The sequence below is a fragment of the Nelumbo nucifera genome, chromosome 5 (genome assembly GCF_055504915.1).
Source record: "Nelumbo nucifera cultivar China Antique chromosome 5, China Antique-T2T, whole genome shotgun sequence".
NCBI classification, from domain to species: Eukaryota; Viridiplantae; Streptophyta; class Magnoliopsida; order Proteales; family Nelumbonaceae; genus Nelumbo; species Nelumbo nucifera.
Genome location: NC_142653.1, coordinates 37,191,294 through 37,208,263, shown reverse-complemented (window position 1 = coordinate 37,208,263; position 16,970 = coordinate 37,191,294).

Sequence of the window (16,970 nt, the reverse complement as noted above, 5' to 3'; positions counted from 1 at the left end):
TGATGCAAAATTAAGATATTACCAGCAGCAATATAATAGTATATATTCTTCTTTCCTTTTCTTTAATCACTTTCCTTTACACAATTATCAACCACAAACATCTTATTCTGAGGAAAACTTAATTCTTCTTCTTCCTTTGCTGTAAACATCGCATTCAAGGCGCATGATTGAGTCAAACAATTAGAAAGTATGGACCATATAGGTTGTAGCAGCTCTTTTGCTGGTTCAGGCCGGTTAACTGGTTGTTGTTGGTTGTTCTGATTCATGTATTATTGATTGAGTGGTATTTATCAAGTACGTAGGCATGCATCATTAAATTCTATCAATTAATTAGTATCCGATCCAACTAAAAAATTATATATATATATATATATATATATATATATATATATATATATAACGTGTAGATGTATGTCTCTCCATGTGAATGACATGCATGGCCATCACCATGCATACGTGGATGGCACTATACAGCCACTAGATTCATGATCAGCTAAAGAGTGCATATATAATAGTTATATACATGCATGATGCATGGTGTTCTAAGGTGTCTATGGAATATAGACACCATACTAGCTAGAGACAGAACCCTCCATATAAACTTGCCTACCTACTTCTCTTTCCCTTAATGAATGCGTATTAAATTCATGAAGTGGGGTTTGTTACATTCTTTTTTTCTTTTTTTTTGGTTAAATGGCTTGTTACATTCTATAGTAAAGACGTTTGGGTATTGTATTTTGGGAATTTATTTAAAAATTAAAGGGATATTTATATGGTTTATTCTCTTTCATAAATTTTTATTGATTTTTTTAATGTATTATCCCAAACTTCTATGTTATGCTACAGTACCTTTTTATATTGTAATAAATTTCTCAATCTGTTTGTACAAATCAAGGCTTTCGAAATCGGGATTGAACAAGGAACTGTTCTAGGTACCAGTTCTTGGGTTGAACTGTCCCATCATCTGGTTCAAACAGAGCCTATTTTGACTTAAAAAATAAAAATAAATGATAAAAAACTGTTGCTCGAATCAACGATTCAACTCCAAATCTGCAGGTGCTAACAAAATCAACAATTTTTACCTAAAAAGCGGTTTTAGGGCGAAAGGAACCAATTCCCAAATTTTCCGGTTCCACTGTCTATAATCCAATTTTTAAAATCATGGTACAAACCTAATTATAAAACTTTATAAGATCGAGGAATCTATAAAAACCCAAAACCAATTCCAAATCATCTATAGGAATTGAAGGATAGTAAATCCATGTCATATCATCCTAATATGTAGACTCATGAAAAATATGAAAGTACCATTCTACCCATTGGCTAAATTTTTGGACCTCGAACTCCCTAAAGAGTGAAAGATCTCCACAATCTTTCTTTTTATATTTGACACCATTTAAATAAGATGATGTGATATCAAGTAGTTGATGCCATTTTTGTCATTTACTATTTTTTTTTTTAATGATGCCCTAAACTAGCTAGTTTGTGCAAGTCCAGCTGCCTTATCCTGCGTTACTGATATGGTGGACATGGATCCCACCTTGTCTGAAACGCAAAGTATATATCCAACAGATGCATAAACTCATTGTCACAAGCAGTAGTTTTCTTATGCTTAAGTCATCACAGATGGGAAACCAAGCTGTGGGAACTGGGATATATATTTGCAAAACCTCTGGCAAGTGTTCCTTGGAGGTTTATGATAAATTTTCCCTATCTTTATGTCAAGTGGCTGGTTTTAATCAGCTTTTTCTATCATTATTAGTAAATCTTCTCACTAGGAGAGGAAGAAATTTCTCTATGTTGAGCAAGAGAGCCGGTTTTAAGCGGTTCTCCCATTATTAATAAATCTTTTCACCAATAAACAAAGAAACCGTTAGACATGATTCTCTCTCTCTCTCTTTTTTTTTTTTTTTCTTTTCTTGATGCAGAAAGAAATTCGTAATGGATTGCATCTAATCCGGTCAAATCAGATGATGAAGAGACCACTTTATTTAAAAGCTTTGGCTGATCTCACTGCTGATTGGGGCAAGTCTGTTTTAGTTCATCGAGTGCACCCTTTACTGCTATATATTAAGGTTTATTTTGCTCCTTCCGCACTTGATTTATTAAAAAAATAAGTTATTTTTTCATACCTAAACCCTGAATTCTAAATTCTAAATCCTAAACCCTAAAATTAAATCTAAAGATCTTAAAATTAACTTGTAAAAAGCATTTGATCATGGGATGTATTTTTTTCCCTAATTTGAAATATCTTTCTTATCATATATATTAAATTCATGGGAAGATGTTCTCAATTGGATGCTGTGTTCTTATAGAGTGTTTTGTATGTTCCTGCCGCTTGCTCGGACCGGGTAGAAGCCAAATTTTTTGGGCCGGTGTAAACTCATGAATCAGACCAGACTAAACCCCCAAATAGCAAAAAGCATAAAGCAAAAAAGCCTGCAACTGCAATGCATTACCTGCTGGCTTCAGGTTGACGGCCCTCAACCAACTCAAATCAAAATCCGGTTCAAGCAGGGCCGGAACTTTACAAGTGTGGATTGATATGATCCGGACTATTGAAATCCTATCTAAAACCCACCAATAAATCTCTTTCTCATTTCTCAAGTTTCAATCTACCATGATAAAACCTTTCTGATTTCTCTGGCCACCCTTTTACGATAAATGGATAGAAAGGTTTGAAATAGCTTTCAAACATTAAATCCAAAGCATTAAAGTTACTTGCACAAATAAACATCTCTTCTCCACTTTTGTCTTCATTTCATGGAAATCATACTAAAACTTGACTTCTACCAAGAAACCAACTTGATGAGCAGCCTCTATAGCATCCCCACCCCACCCCACCCCACCCCACCCTGTTGTGATCTCAACCCATCTTTTCTCAACCAAACCCAAATTTGACATCAACAAACACTGAAAACATCCACAAACCAATTTGACTAACCCATCATCAAAACACTCTCTCTTCCCTGAATGGCTCAACTGCCACTTTCTTCTGCGCTCGATCATCCAGCATTAAATATCAATCCCCATCCTGTAAAAAATATATTCTTTTCCTTGATGATCGATTTTGTTTCATGGCAGTTGTTGGTGTGAGATTCATTTATTCTGCAACTCTGAAATGGAAATTCCTCATCAGAAAAGCATCCCAGCAGTTGCTCTTAGAACGGTATGACGTGGAACCCCGCACATAATCATGCAAAGAAACTGCAAACAATTGGTTACTTGGCGTTTTCTTTCTGTTTCACGCTTATTGAAAACTAACCCCATTTGATAACCGATTAAAATAATGAGCTTCAATTGACAATCAAGTACAGTTGGTTGGTCTTTTACGGGTGTTTGTGTTTTAGTTTAATCTCTTTGGCAACTACAATTTTCAATTGTTGATGGGTACCGAGTGATCGAGATCACTTTATTAAATTAGTGCGACAAGAATGCGACAGTTTAGCTACTCTATGGTTTTTCTAAATGAAAGGTCATTCTCCATCAACAGTTATCCGATTTGCCAGATTAGCGTACAGAGACACCAAACAGGTGAAGCTTCCATTATTGTCAGATTTTGATCAGAAGGTGATGATATTGTTGCAGAAACCCATGTAGATTTCTCAGAGAGAGAGAGACTGTTACACCACATTTCAGTTGAGGGGTGATGGCGACTTGAATGCCCTTTGTAATCTCTTCAAGATGATCTCGTCCACATGCTATATGTGCATTAATCAAGGCATATATCTAATGATTTTGGTTGGATTATTGTGTCAAAATGGGTTTGGATTGGGACTAATGGAGACTGAACCCAGCCAGATTTAAACCGGTTGGTGAGAACCATCGACCCAAATGAAAACAGACTGAGCTCAAGTGATTAAGCTGCTTCCATGGTGGATAAATGGACAGGTTAATCAACAGGGCTGCTGGCTGGAACCTGGTACTGCGAGACCACATCTCCGCCCAACAGCACATCTCCGCCGTGTATTGGGAACATCTCGGTTTTGGTACATCATTGGAGATGAAGGAGATGTGCTGTGGGGCGTTGTGGGGTGGAGATGTGAACTCTCGAATTGCATGGCCCTGAAAGGACACGGATGAACCATATAAACAGGCCGTCTTGGTGGGTGGAAATCGTTAATAGCACACCTTAGCAACCGTGCGTTACAATTCTAGTTTATGGAACTTGGCTTTTAGTTGGATTGATTTTATTAAGTAATGGTACTCAATCAAGAGACAGCAATTGCTTGAGACCTTTGTATATCAAAGTTATAATCCTGTTTATTTAGGGTTAGCTTAGATGTTCTTGGCATCTTTGATGATGGGATTTATCATCTTTGTGCCTTCTTGAAATGAATCAGGGTCTCTCATGGGAATAGGCGTCTGGAATCAGAACCAGAATGATTTATTTAGATTCCAACTATTTGATTGTCCATTTCTTCTGGAATGACATTCTTCTATTTGAAGGAATGGTCATTTATTCATTGCTCTTTCTTTGGAAATGAAAATCAATTTCTACTGATTTTAATTCTTATTTTCATTCCTGTCTAAACCAAATAGATTATAGGAATAAATTATTTCGATTCCAATTCCAATTGCGGATGGAAACCAAATGGACCTTTAATATATTTATCTATTGTAACAGGAAGAACCCCAGTTCTCTATTAGGATGAAAGGCTGAAGTCGTTGCAACATTATTGTGCTGTAAATTGACTGCAATCTTCACGTATTGATGCCGCTGCAAGCAATCGATGACTTGAAATACAGCTCCGGAGCAAGATGATCATGTGTCTGTAATTATAGAAATAGGGAATAGTAGACTAGATATGATCTAACATTTGAGTTCCACTTGTTTGCTATGTAAAATTCATCTACAATGTACAACAGTATAAAGTGCAAATTCTAGTTCATTTTTGCTATTTTTGTTTTCCATTCTGTTTAATTTAACTTCAAGCTTTGCACAAGTTAAAAATCAAACCAGACCTTGAGATTTGCACCAAGTGGCTGCTGCCAAACACCAATCCCCATGCTCACGCTAGTCTTCTGAGTTTTGCCGTGGCAACAAGCAATGGCCCCAAACGTAAGTATCGAACTGGAGCCCTAAGACCGAGTCTATGCCATTTAGCATTGCAACATTCTTATAAGTCAATTTATCATGGTTTTCAAAATCGGACTGGACTGGACCAGATGGTTGGACTGGAAAAACCAGGAATTGGTCAGGTGATTGGTTCTGTTTTACCCTAGAACCGTATTTTGTCAAAAACTATTGATTTGGTTAGTAAACTATTGACCCAGGCGGTTAATTTGTCTAAATCGTTTGAACCGTCTAACGGTTTTGGCCGTTTTTTTATTCTTTTTATTTTTTTAATCTTTTTTGTTAGAACGGTTTGTCCGTTTGGTTCGAATGGTTGGACCATTCGACCTGGGAACCAGACCCCTGACCGGTTCGTTATCCAGTTTGGTTTTAAAAACCTTGCTATTTAGAACATCCATTGAATAGGCAACCTCTTTTTTTAGGGAGAATGACGGTTCAGCCTAGGATCAGAATTTATAGGCCTAAAGTACTGTTGGGGTAGGTGTCAGTTCGGAATTGATATCAATTCACAAGCGGGCATTGATACATAGAGTGTGGATTGTTGACATTTTGAATGTTTATACCTCTGCAGTGAAAATCAGAAATCTGCATTGTGCCTGTCCGTGCTTTTCCAATTTTTTTATGCCCAGGTTGAAGGTAGAAAATGTAACAGCAAGAAAGAGAAACCAACAACTGTAAAAGCATTCTAACATGATAAGACTAAAACAGATAACTAAGAACACCGGGAGAAAACAACTCAAAAAATCTATGCAAAGGGCACAAATTCAAGAAATGTCAAAGGGTCAGCTAAATGCCTCCAACAGAGAAGAATTCAGCAAGTGTAACTCACTATTACGTGGGACCTAACCAACAATGCATACCCGACAAAAGAGGGATAGAGGACAAGGGTGCCATGGCACTCCTAATCCATGCAAAAAAAAAAAAAAAAAGACAAGCAATCAGAATAAATGTGAATGCAGAGAGATCCAAGAGCTTTTCCTACAAACACAATTGATATGCCCAATTTGCTCGAAATTCACATAACATTCCATAGAGATCACATCCCCACCCCACAGTACATCTCTGTCATGTATTGGAAACATTTTTCGATGATGACATCATCGATTCTGATACATAATCGGAAAATATTCTTAATACATGGCGGCGATGTGCTGTGAGGCATTGTGGGGTGGCCCCTTGTGGAGAGGAGATGTGAACTCCATTCTATAACCCGCCAAACATTCAAAGAATGGGCTCCACAAAAGCAAGAAATCTGGATAACACTTCGTTAACTGTAGGGGCGCAAAACATTCTGTAACTACCAAAGCCATTGTAGAAACCGAAACAGTTGGAATATGGACATTGCCGGAGAGAACCCGAAGGTTGCTTGTAATGGTGGAGAACAGTAGCATCATGTGCAGAGAACAACTCCGGAAATGCCTCAATCCAACTCACTAAAAGCCAAGACATTGGAGAAAAAGTAACATCGTCCTCTGTGTTCAACATCAAGAGTAAAGAACCATTCAATAAGCCTGGAAGCCAGTCAGAAGTGGCACTAGTATCGACAAACGAGAAGCAAACAGAAACCCCTTGAAGTAAACTCGATTAAAAGGGCAAACCACTTCAAAGAAAAACATATCTAGACCATCTCCAAAATAACGTTTGAAGTGTTGAACGGAAAAACAAACAGATATTGAACAAAGTTGACGAGGAGTAGAACCAGAGATCTGAAATCTTTTTCATGGGCTTGGATCAAAACTGTTGTTGATTGGACAATCGGACCATTCTGCCCAAAAATCACCTAGATAAGTGGTTCCGTTTCACCTTTAACCTGTATCTTGGTCAGTAATTCATTGATTTAGGTAGTTAAACTGTTGACCACTTGACTTGTTTGGCCCAAACAATAGTTTTTTATCATTTTTATTTTTTATGTTTATAAATTTGAATGACTGTCCATTCAAATTGGACAGTTAAACGACTTACCCAGAAATCAGTTCAAAGCGGTTTTGGTTTCCGATCAGTTTTTAAAATATTGGGCCTTTTTACTAGAAAAATAGATTCATTAAAAAAACGAAAGGATACAGTCATACAATGCAAAGCTAAAAGCATACAAATCGAATATAAGCAAAACTAAAACTAGCATAGCTCAAACAAAACAACAAATTATTGCAACTTTAAGTCACAAAGGAAACAAAATTATGACGAGACCGGATCTGTTCCTCACACCTGGCGCCTTACACGCACATTCTGTCACAATCATGACTAGCCAACAAGTGAATTGTTTTCAATGCACAGTGATTGTGATGGGATCTGCTCCTCACAAATGGATGTCTCACAGGCATATCCACCGTGCATTGAGAGCATCTCCCGTGAATAATAATAAATTAGTACGGGATGTGCATGTGAGGAGCAGATCCGATCTCAATGGTACCAAACATAACTGATTTTACAACGTATTATTCTTTCACTCATGAGATGGATTTCAGTTTTGGCCCATCTCTCTACTCCATTTAATCTATAAGCTTCAGAGGGGGATTGGGCCATGGGCTTGGGCTTTGGTTTGATCATGAAGGATTTAACTTTTAGAAGTAGAAGTTACAAGGTGCAATTTGGATGGGCTTAGGTTGGGAATTTGTTGAAATTTGTATGGGCCTGACCCAAAATATGGGGCGCAATGCAGTGTAAATTCTTCAAATCAAGTACACAATTTACACCCCATAGTTACAATTAGACACAGATGAGAAATAGGGGTTTGTCTGTTCCACATAGTGTGTTAAGACCAAACCAACACTATTCTATAGTAATTGATAAAATTGTGAGAAATATAATCGGATTCGGACTAGAAATAAAACTATTTTAGCCATTACCAAATGATGATGGCTCAGTTGGTAAGACCTCTGACTCATAGCAGAGACCTGAAATCAAATCCGTTGCCACCAGGATTTGGGTGAGGGTGGGGTTATGTGGATGGGGGATGGACTACCCTAGAGAAGATGTTCAAACAGCGCCCACTGTATTATGGCATATAATATTGATAAATTTAAAAGGCAAAACATTTCTCCAAGTCTAGGGTGGTGTTAAATAGGATGTATTGAAAAGTGCAAGGCAAAACATTTTTCTAAGTTTGGTGTTTAGTTGGAACTTGGCAGGTTGATTTTATTTTTACATGGTTTTAAATAGGCAAAGAAGCTAAATTCATGTATACGTTCACCGTTCTAGAACCACAATCAAAGGTCACCTCCTTTCTAAAAAATACTTTTCTTTTTGAAAACCAGGAAAGTAGCTTTTATCTTTTGTTTCATAAATTGGTCCTCTCTCAAGAGGCTCAATCAAAACAAAAAAAAAAAGGCATTCTCTTTCAAAAATAAAATATTTTGCTTTTTAGAAAAAGAGAGGCCCTGCTTTTTCAAATAACCACACCCACCAACCAAGCACGCCTTGTCACATCTTAGTTGCAGCAGAGCAGAATTCTTTGATAGTAAACTTAAAGCAAAACACTTTTAAAATGCCACATAAGCACTGTCTTTACAAAAGAGTTTCCGGCAATAAAGGGTAGAAATTAAGGCATTATGTTGTTGATTATGGTGATTGTTTGGTAAACACTGATTATGGATATGGGCCATATATATAGCACTGAACAGAACAGAATGGCAATTTCTTAAAGAGGCAATAGTGAAAAATATATTTATATCAAACATTTTCTTTTAATTAGGGATAATGATATGGTGAATTTGTTCTGTTATGGTAGAGCTTAAGATGGACTGAAATAGGCTATATAGAGGTCTAGACAGTGTTTAAGAGTTCAAAATTTGAATAGGTTTGATCTGTCTTAGTCTATAAACATGATGTAATTAATTACTATATTAAAAATGAAAATAATCACCCTTTCTCTGAAATCTATTACCTTTGTATTTGTATAGAATATGTTGACTATGATGCCTCTTGGGCTCTTAACTTTTCCAATGTGAATTATTTTTCTCAATTGAGTTGGTTTAAAAACAAATCAAAATCACCGGGTTTCAAAATAAATTGGTGCATAAAAGTATAACAAAAGATGTTCTTGTTATTTTATTGCTTCCAAAACTGAAACCCAAAAGATATTGTAAGGTTATAGCAGTGTTACAAAGGTAACAAGTTAACAGGAAAGGGGTCTTATGGGACATTGTATTTTTAATTAGAACCAGAGATACTCAAGAAGATGACTTTTTATCCTTGGTTGATACATGTTTTTCAGAAGAGGACTTTTCAGCTATTTGGAGATAGTGATGCAATTTAAAACATGGGTTTCCAACCATTGATGCCTTAATAGCTCGTAGGAGCTTGCAGTGTTGGTTTTCAGGATTTGACCAATAATTCTTTCTCTTGGGGAGTAAAACACATTGTTCAAGTTCAGTTGGTGAGCGTAGAAGAATCAGTTGTTGTAATTGGTCATCACACACTTCTTTTTATGGAAATTTACAGCCTCACACAACAAAGAGTATTTGTTTTGAAACAATCACATAGTGAATAGTGGAAATAGATTTCCCACCTGTAAAGAAGATACATTGTGGATTAAGCTAGCCTTGTCAAAAGACTGAAAACCATAAAAGGAACACCAAGTTTCATGGAACGGAATTCCAAACAATGAGAAGCTTGTGGTTTAAAACTATTTGTTAGAATCAGTTAGCCCTCTTTGTTTATGAATTAAGTGATGTAGGATCATTCTATAAATTCTAGCTCATGCGTCACCCTTCTTTATATTTTACTTTTGTCAGTTGTATTAGCTTTTGGGTGTTATTTATCGAATTTTCTTTTAAAATTTTCTTTCTTTTCCCCTTTTCCTGATAAGCACGATTTGATTAAGTAGGAAGAATAAAATAAAACCGGACAATCAAATGTTTATTCTTAAAAACAAAGACTGACACAGGGAAAACATGATGATCTCTTATATAATTAGGGCCAACGTTTATCGGAACTCATGGTGCACGATCTGATTCTCCATACTAGAAGACAGTTCGGACGCCGACCTAATGAGGCCGCCTAGTCAAATTGCAAGATAAGTATGTCAGACTATTCGGGATTTTTTATCTGGTATGAGCATTTCAATGTTTAAGTTAGTCATTTGGAGGTTTTGAGAGAGCTGAAAGTTAGATTGTAAGAGAATTTAGAGAGCTCGGTCATGTATACCTAATGAGATTGGAGGCAAGGTCTTTATATAGACAAATTGATAAGGATTATCCATGTCCGTACAAATCGGGCGGGGAGAAGATGAACTCCACTGATGTGGTGCCATGATCCTGAGGAAATGTGGCACCTCAGCAGGTTAGTACATATAGTTGAGCTATTTACACTTCAGTCTAATTAGATGACCCAAGGTGCGCGAGGTGATTCACTGACTGAGATCACTGAGATGTCATCACATCATTCTGTCGTTTCATGTGTTGTCACATCATTTACTGAACCAAATTATCCGTCATCAGGAACCAATACCATTTGGCCACTGATTTTTGGATGAACTGGTTTAAACAGACCAGCCTGTAGTAATTAAAAAAATTAAAATAAAAAATAGACAAAAAATCGTATGATTTAACCGCCAAGATTAACAAGTCATTGACCAAATCAATGATTTGGGGTTAAAACCAAACTGGTATCCTAATTTATTTATGAGCCAAAACGGTCCAGTACGGACAACTAGTTGGATCTTGCTGGACATGACATTTTGATCGTTTAATCACCAGGCAAACCACCCAGTTGAATCATTAAACCGGCCACCTAATAGATCTAACATGCATTAATGTGAATTAATTTGCCCAGCCTACTTCAATCTAAGCATGCACATATTGGGCTTTCTCATGCTAAGTTTGGTCTTAAAAACTCAACCAGACCTAATCAGAAGTTGGTGGACTTGGATTGAGATCTTTGCCTACCCAACTCAAATATGTTCCCTCAATTGGAGCGCCAATTGTCACCTTGGAAAATTCTGAGTTCGATATTAATAGCTACAGTCTACAATTTTTCCCAACATATAATATTATCAAATGGACTCAAATCTGGCTCAACCTCCACCTAACAGGCTGAACTCATGTGTCTGAAGTTCATATTTCCACCCCACAACGTTCTATAGCATATCTTTGGCGTGTATGAAGAACATCTCTTAATGGTAGTATCAAAAATGATGATGTCATCATTAAGAAATGTTCTCACAACAGGGATGTGCTGTGAGACATTGTGGGATGACCCCTTGTGGGGAGGAGATGTGAACTCGTGTATGGATTGCATCCATCGTTGGGTTGATGTTGAAATCAGATTACATCCCTGAGAAGATTAAACGGGTGTTTGATAATATGAATGGTTTTAGAAAAAATAAAAACAATTGTTGCATCAGAAAACAGTCTAAAGAGAAAATTCTGGGGTATTTTTGTATGGGTACATATTGTTTCTTTCCAACTCAAATCACTGTGTGGAGAGGCATGAACGAGGTCTAGATTGTAGAAAGTAATTTTGTCAGACAATCACTGAGGCAACAATACTTATTAATTTAATACATTTATTTGGAGTATTGTTCGATTGCATCAGCATTTCTAGGTAATAGGACAATCAAAAAACAACTTTACGCTGCATTTGGCATTCTTTATTTTAAGGTTTTATCTTTTTTTGCAGTTAAAATACCTTTATGAATACTGAAGTCTTAACTGCAAAAAAAAAGTAAGTCCTTAAAATAATACCAAATGCAGCCCTAGTTGCCACTTCCCAATTGAAATCAGTCCAATTAATCATCCTATAGAAACCCTTTTTATGTTATTGATGCTTGCTGAAGTAAGACAAATGGACTCTCTCTCTCTCAATCTCTCTCTCTCTGTAATGACCTCTAAAAAATTATCAAATACAGTAAAAGGTAAAAAGGAAAGCTGTTTCTTCTTTTTCTTTTTTCTACTAGGACCCCAAATAGCCATATTCTCATTGGAGAAGGAATTGACCTACTTGCTTCTCATAAATTATATATTTACTAGGAAATAACAAAACCCAGCCATCAGTTGTTATCTCAACACCCTTGAAGTGGTGGGGTCTTTATTTATTATTAAAAGTCAATGAATTTAAGAAAATAAAGACAATAAATAAATGACAAAAAAGCGACATCCCAAACCCTAATATTTGTAAAACTAAAGTACTCAAAAGAACCTCAGCAAGTTAATTTAAGCATCCAAAAAATTAATTTTGAGATGGCTACGTCCATAACTAGTCTGCATACATATATGATCTGCATTCTAGTGAAGGTTTGGCAGAGCAAAGAAGACAATTTATTTGTCAAATAATTAAAAAAAAAATCTTTTATTAGTGGCTTTTTTCCTGATCTAGATAGGTTGGTGGCTGGTGGGTCCTCGGTCTCTTTGCCTTTACGGAGAACGCATTATGGAAACTTATTGGGACGATCGGTCCCAGCAGTTGGTCAAAACCAAATCAAGGATGCTATTTACATTTGATCCTTTTCATACTTGCGCCAACAACTCATTTTGTTCAAACTTGCACCCACAGAATGGTCAGAACCAGCATTGACTCATTTACATGCAGGATATAAAACAACAGGCCGAAGGGGTTACAGGACTAAAAATAGAGAGAGAGAGATAGGACTAAAAATGGGGCCTCGCGCGGATTGGACCAAATTGGACAGCCCCATCTCATTGACCTTATAGAGCTCATCCAGACTGAAGTATATAAAGCAATGGTGGGAACTGAAGCAAGATGGATCTTTATCAACTAGATTCCTGGTAGAATTTTGGTCTCTCTCCTTTAAAACTTTTGAATTAACATTTGGATAATGCTCAACTAATCTGACCCCAGTGATTATTATAAATTTGTGTGCTGGTTAGAATTGAGCCTCACATTGGTTCTTTAAGCCTTTCTTCTTGATTAAGACCGGTTACAAATTAATTGGCATTCGAAGTTGAAATTCACAAAGAAACAACTCCCAAAAGTCATGGATAACCATGACATCCAGTACTGGATACTAGATAGAGATTAACAATCTGTTTCAAGTTTTCTTTGGGCTCCTATTATCATGGGTGAAGATATCCAGATTGACCTAACAATAACATACAAAGTTCTGACTTAAAACCAAGATGACCTCCATCAGCGCAAGATTGATCTTATGGGTTTGATAGTCAACCTTTACTTCTATCCCGCATAAATAACGCAAAATGAAAATAACAATTTAAGTTATTTTTCTGCAATTTTTAATTTAGGGGTTGTATGCTGATAGGTCTGATTTCATTCTTTGAAAACAAAAAACGATTGTTATGTTAGAAAAAAAAAAAAAACAATATGATTTTGCTGATGTAGCAATTGCATTTTTTTCAAAAAATGAAATCATAGATATTGGCATTTTGCTGATGTGGTAGTTATTTTTGTTTTGAAATCAAAACCATATATATTTAATTTGACGAATACCCCCTTAATCTTGTGGGATTTGAGTCAAATTTCTTAACAAATAAAATTAAAAATAGGTTTTTGACATATGATATGGACAAGAAATTAGTTTTGGTGAGTTCCTGTCTGATGTTTGCAAATATGTTAACCCCTTGAAAAAAACTTATTAACTTTTCTCAAGAAAAACTTTTTTTTTTTGAAAAATAAAAGCTTTATCAAATAATCATGAAAAGATTTAGTTATTTTTCTTATTTAAAACAAATATATATTACATAAAATATAATAAAGTGTTCACTCTTTGATTGAGTAGGGAGATTTCTTACGCAAGCTACATGCCATGCATGCAGAGAGATGATGTGGCATATCAAAACCATCAACTGGACGTGACGGACCATCTAGATTGGCCAGTGCATCTGTCCTTCTGTTCACATCAGACCTATATACGTTTAGATCCGATGTAGGTATATAGGTAACCGTTACATTTTGAAAATCATGATAAAAACAGTGTAAAGTTTTACATTGATAAAATTGATATAGTATTTACATCGATTATAGATGTAAAACTTTATACTTGATGAGGTTTTACATCGATTCACAAATAATCCTATCAAACACAACCTTAATTTCAATATAGAACACAAAGTTTAAAATATGTCGGTATAGGTGTATTGGGCAAATCGATACTGTTTTTATTTTTAGTTTTTATTTTTTTTTTTTTTTCTGAAACCAGTTTAGGGGGGCCGGTTTAGGTCTCCTCCATCCCCTGAACTGGTCAGACCCCCAATACACCCACTATGGGGGCATATCAGAGGGGTTCCGGAATAATACATATCAGCCAATACTGGTCGTCAATACATATCGATACTTTGAACCTCGATAGAACATTCTTGCCATTTTTTGAAGTTCATTAAAATAAACCAAATGGGAGGGTTGCAATTATGTGAATTTTTTCCGCACCTCCATATTCAAAGGGATGCCAAGTAACCATCTCAGCTACTGGGTCATGAACTCTTACAAGCCAAGCCTCTTATTATTATGGGCATGTTAGTAGGAATTTTTATAGGGCTGCTATCTATGGCTAATGTCCTTGAATGTAACAATTTTGTTTTTTTTTTATTTATTTTTTTATATCCATATCCCTTTCCATAGAGCTCAATGTTTATCCATTCATTAATCTATCTATTTATTTTTTTATTGTGGAAGTATTCAAAACATGTTTTTCCTCTCCTAGTGATGGTGGATCCATTCTTTTTAGGTTTTACGAAGTTTGGTTCTATGGGATAGAAACTGAATTAAACAACTTAGTGCTTTATCTTTTAATTGATAAAATAATTAATAAAATATTAATTCAAGGGGTACATAAATCGTGATGGATTCCCTAGAGGTTAAGAGCAAAACCTCCACACACTTTGCAGGTATGAGAATACAGTTGCAGATTGAAAACATTTTCCATGAATTTAATATACATTTACGGAAGATATTTTCAATTAATATACAGCTGACTGCTATATGCAAAGAATTTTTGCTTGCAAGAGATCTGGGCTCATGTGGAGATCAGATCTGCTACCCTATTTTTTTGGTACGCAAATGGGCCGACTACACAAGAGGAGCACCTAGAGACTTTACCAAACCCTTACCCCCACCCCTACCCTCAAACCCTGCAGAAGGTGGGACTCAACACAGGTCTTCATTACAACGAACTAGAGACTTTACCACCAAGTTAAGCTGGCACCTTCCCCAAATGACACTAAAGCCACACAAAAGAAAATATTTATATGCTGTCGTTCATGGGAAATATTCTCAGTGTGCCACTGTCATGTGGGTAGCAGATTCAGACTCCCCAACCTTCAGCCCTTAAGGAGTCGATATCAAACGGCCCATGACTGGTATTTATTACATTAAATGTCCCCCCTAAAGGAGGTATATTAGGAGTCCGAATCTGCTCCTCACTCTAACCTCACATCATGTCTTTATCGCATATCTCCCATCCGCGCTATATGAGGAGCAGATATGTGAATTATTTTTAAGGATTTTCATTAAATAATCAAATATTTCCTAACATTAAATGCTCCCATAAGAGGCAGTCCTCATAAGAGCCATTCCATAAAGACAGATCCCACAGTAAACAGTCACCCCAACTACTCCACTAAGAAAAAAAATACATCATGAGACGAGGTCCAATGATATTTGATTACAGCACCTAGGAAAGTGGAAAGAAAAGGGTCCATCAACTGTAAATTGTGAAGTCCAATAAAACCCAGCCTAGCCATCCTCCAATAGCTTAGGACTAAGAATAATTTACTAGGATAATGAAGGCGCTTTTAACCATTTGATTGGTGCCACGTGGACTCATGCCACCATAATGTGGGGTATGGGTGTTAAGTAGACTCCAATCAGAAAATATCAACTTGGAAATATCAAAATAATCTTCACAGTTACAATAATAATGCCATTTCATGGCCTTGATTCTTAAGGGCACATTTACATATGGAATCATATGTTACAAGTCATCTAGCCCCCAAACCCCAACTGACCCACCAAGGTCATGTCCAGTATCTGGTCAGTTTTGCGTTCGGCATGGTTTTAGAATGAACAATGAGAACTTTGCTTACTGACTCCTGGTTTCAGTAGCTATTTCCTCTTATTTTGAACTAGTCAATTCATCTTATTTATTTACCAAAATATGATCTGCTATATTGATCTCCGCACAAGCAACATATAGTCATTAATTATTGATTATTGAATTTTTTTCTCAAATTTCAAAATTAAAACCCCTATTTTTCCAGGTTCAAAACCCAACCAACAAATGGGTTAGAGAATGTATTGCATGGTCTAAGAATCTGATTAAATTTCATTTTTCAAACCATTAAAACCCAATTTTTCAACAGGCTCATGGATCTTCCAAATCACAAACCAAACACCACCTAAACAAAAACAAGAGGAATGAGCTTATCTTATTTTGTAAAATCCTTTTATTGCTATTTTCTCTCTTAGCGTCTGTTTGGCATCGATGCCATTGCTCCAAAAAACGGCAATACATCAGTGCCACGTTGGAAAAAGCGATGCTCCAGGAATCACTTATTTGTTTGGAACCGTTTTTCCATAAAAAATGTACTCTAAGCCACGTTTTGGAAATCAAGAAGACGTGGCTTGGAGCAATGCCGAATTTGCTATTTCCTAGAGTTGTAACTCGTTGCTGCCAACTGGGACATGACGTGGCATTGGATAATAGGTACCAGTGCTGAAAACGTTTCCTAGAGCATTGGTACCAAACAAAAAATGCTGTTGTTGCTCTAGAAAATGTCATACTTGGCAGCAATGTTTCCAAACAAAAAACAAAAAAGACACCAGAAAACAATGCTTCCAACCCACACATCAACAACACCATTTTCTGAGAAAATAGTGTTATATCTATAGCATCGATGCCAAACAAATACTTGGCATCTGTTTGGCATCGATGTCGTTGCTCCAGAAAAACGATGACACATCAGTGCTATATTGGAAGGTGTTC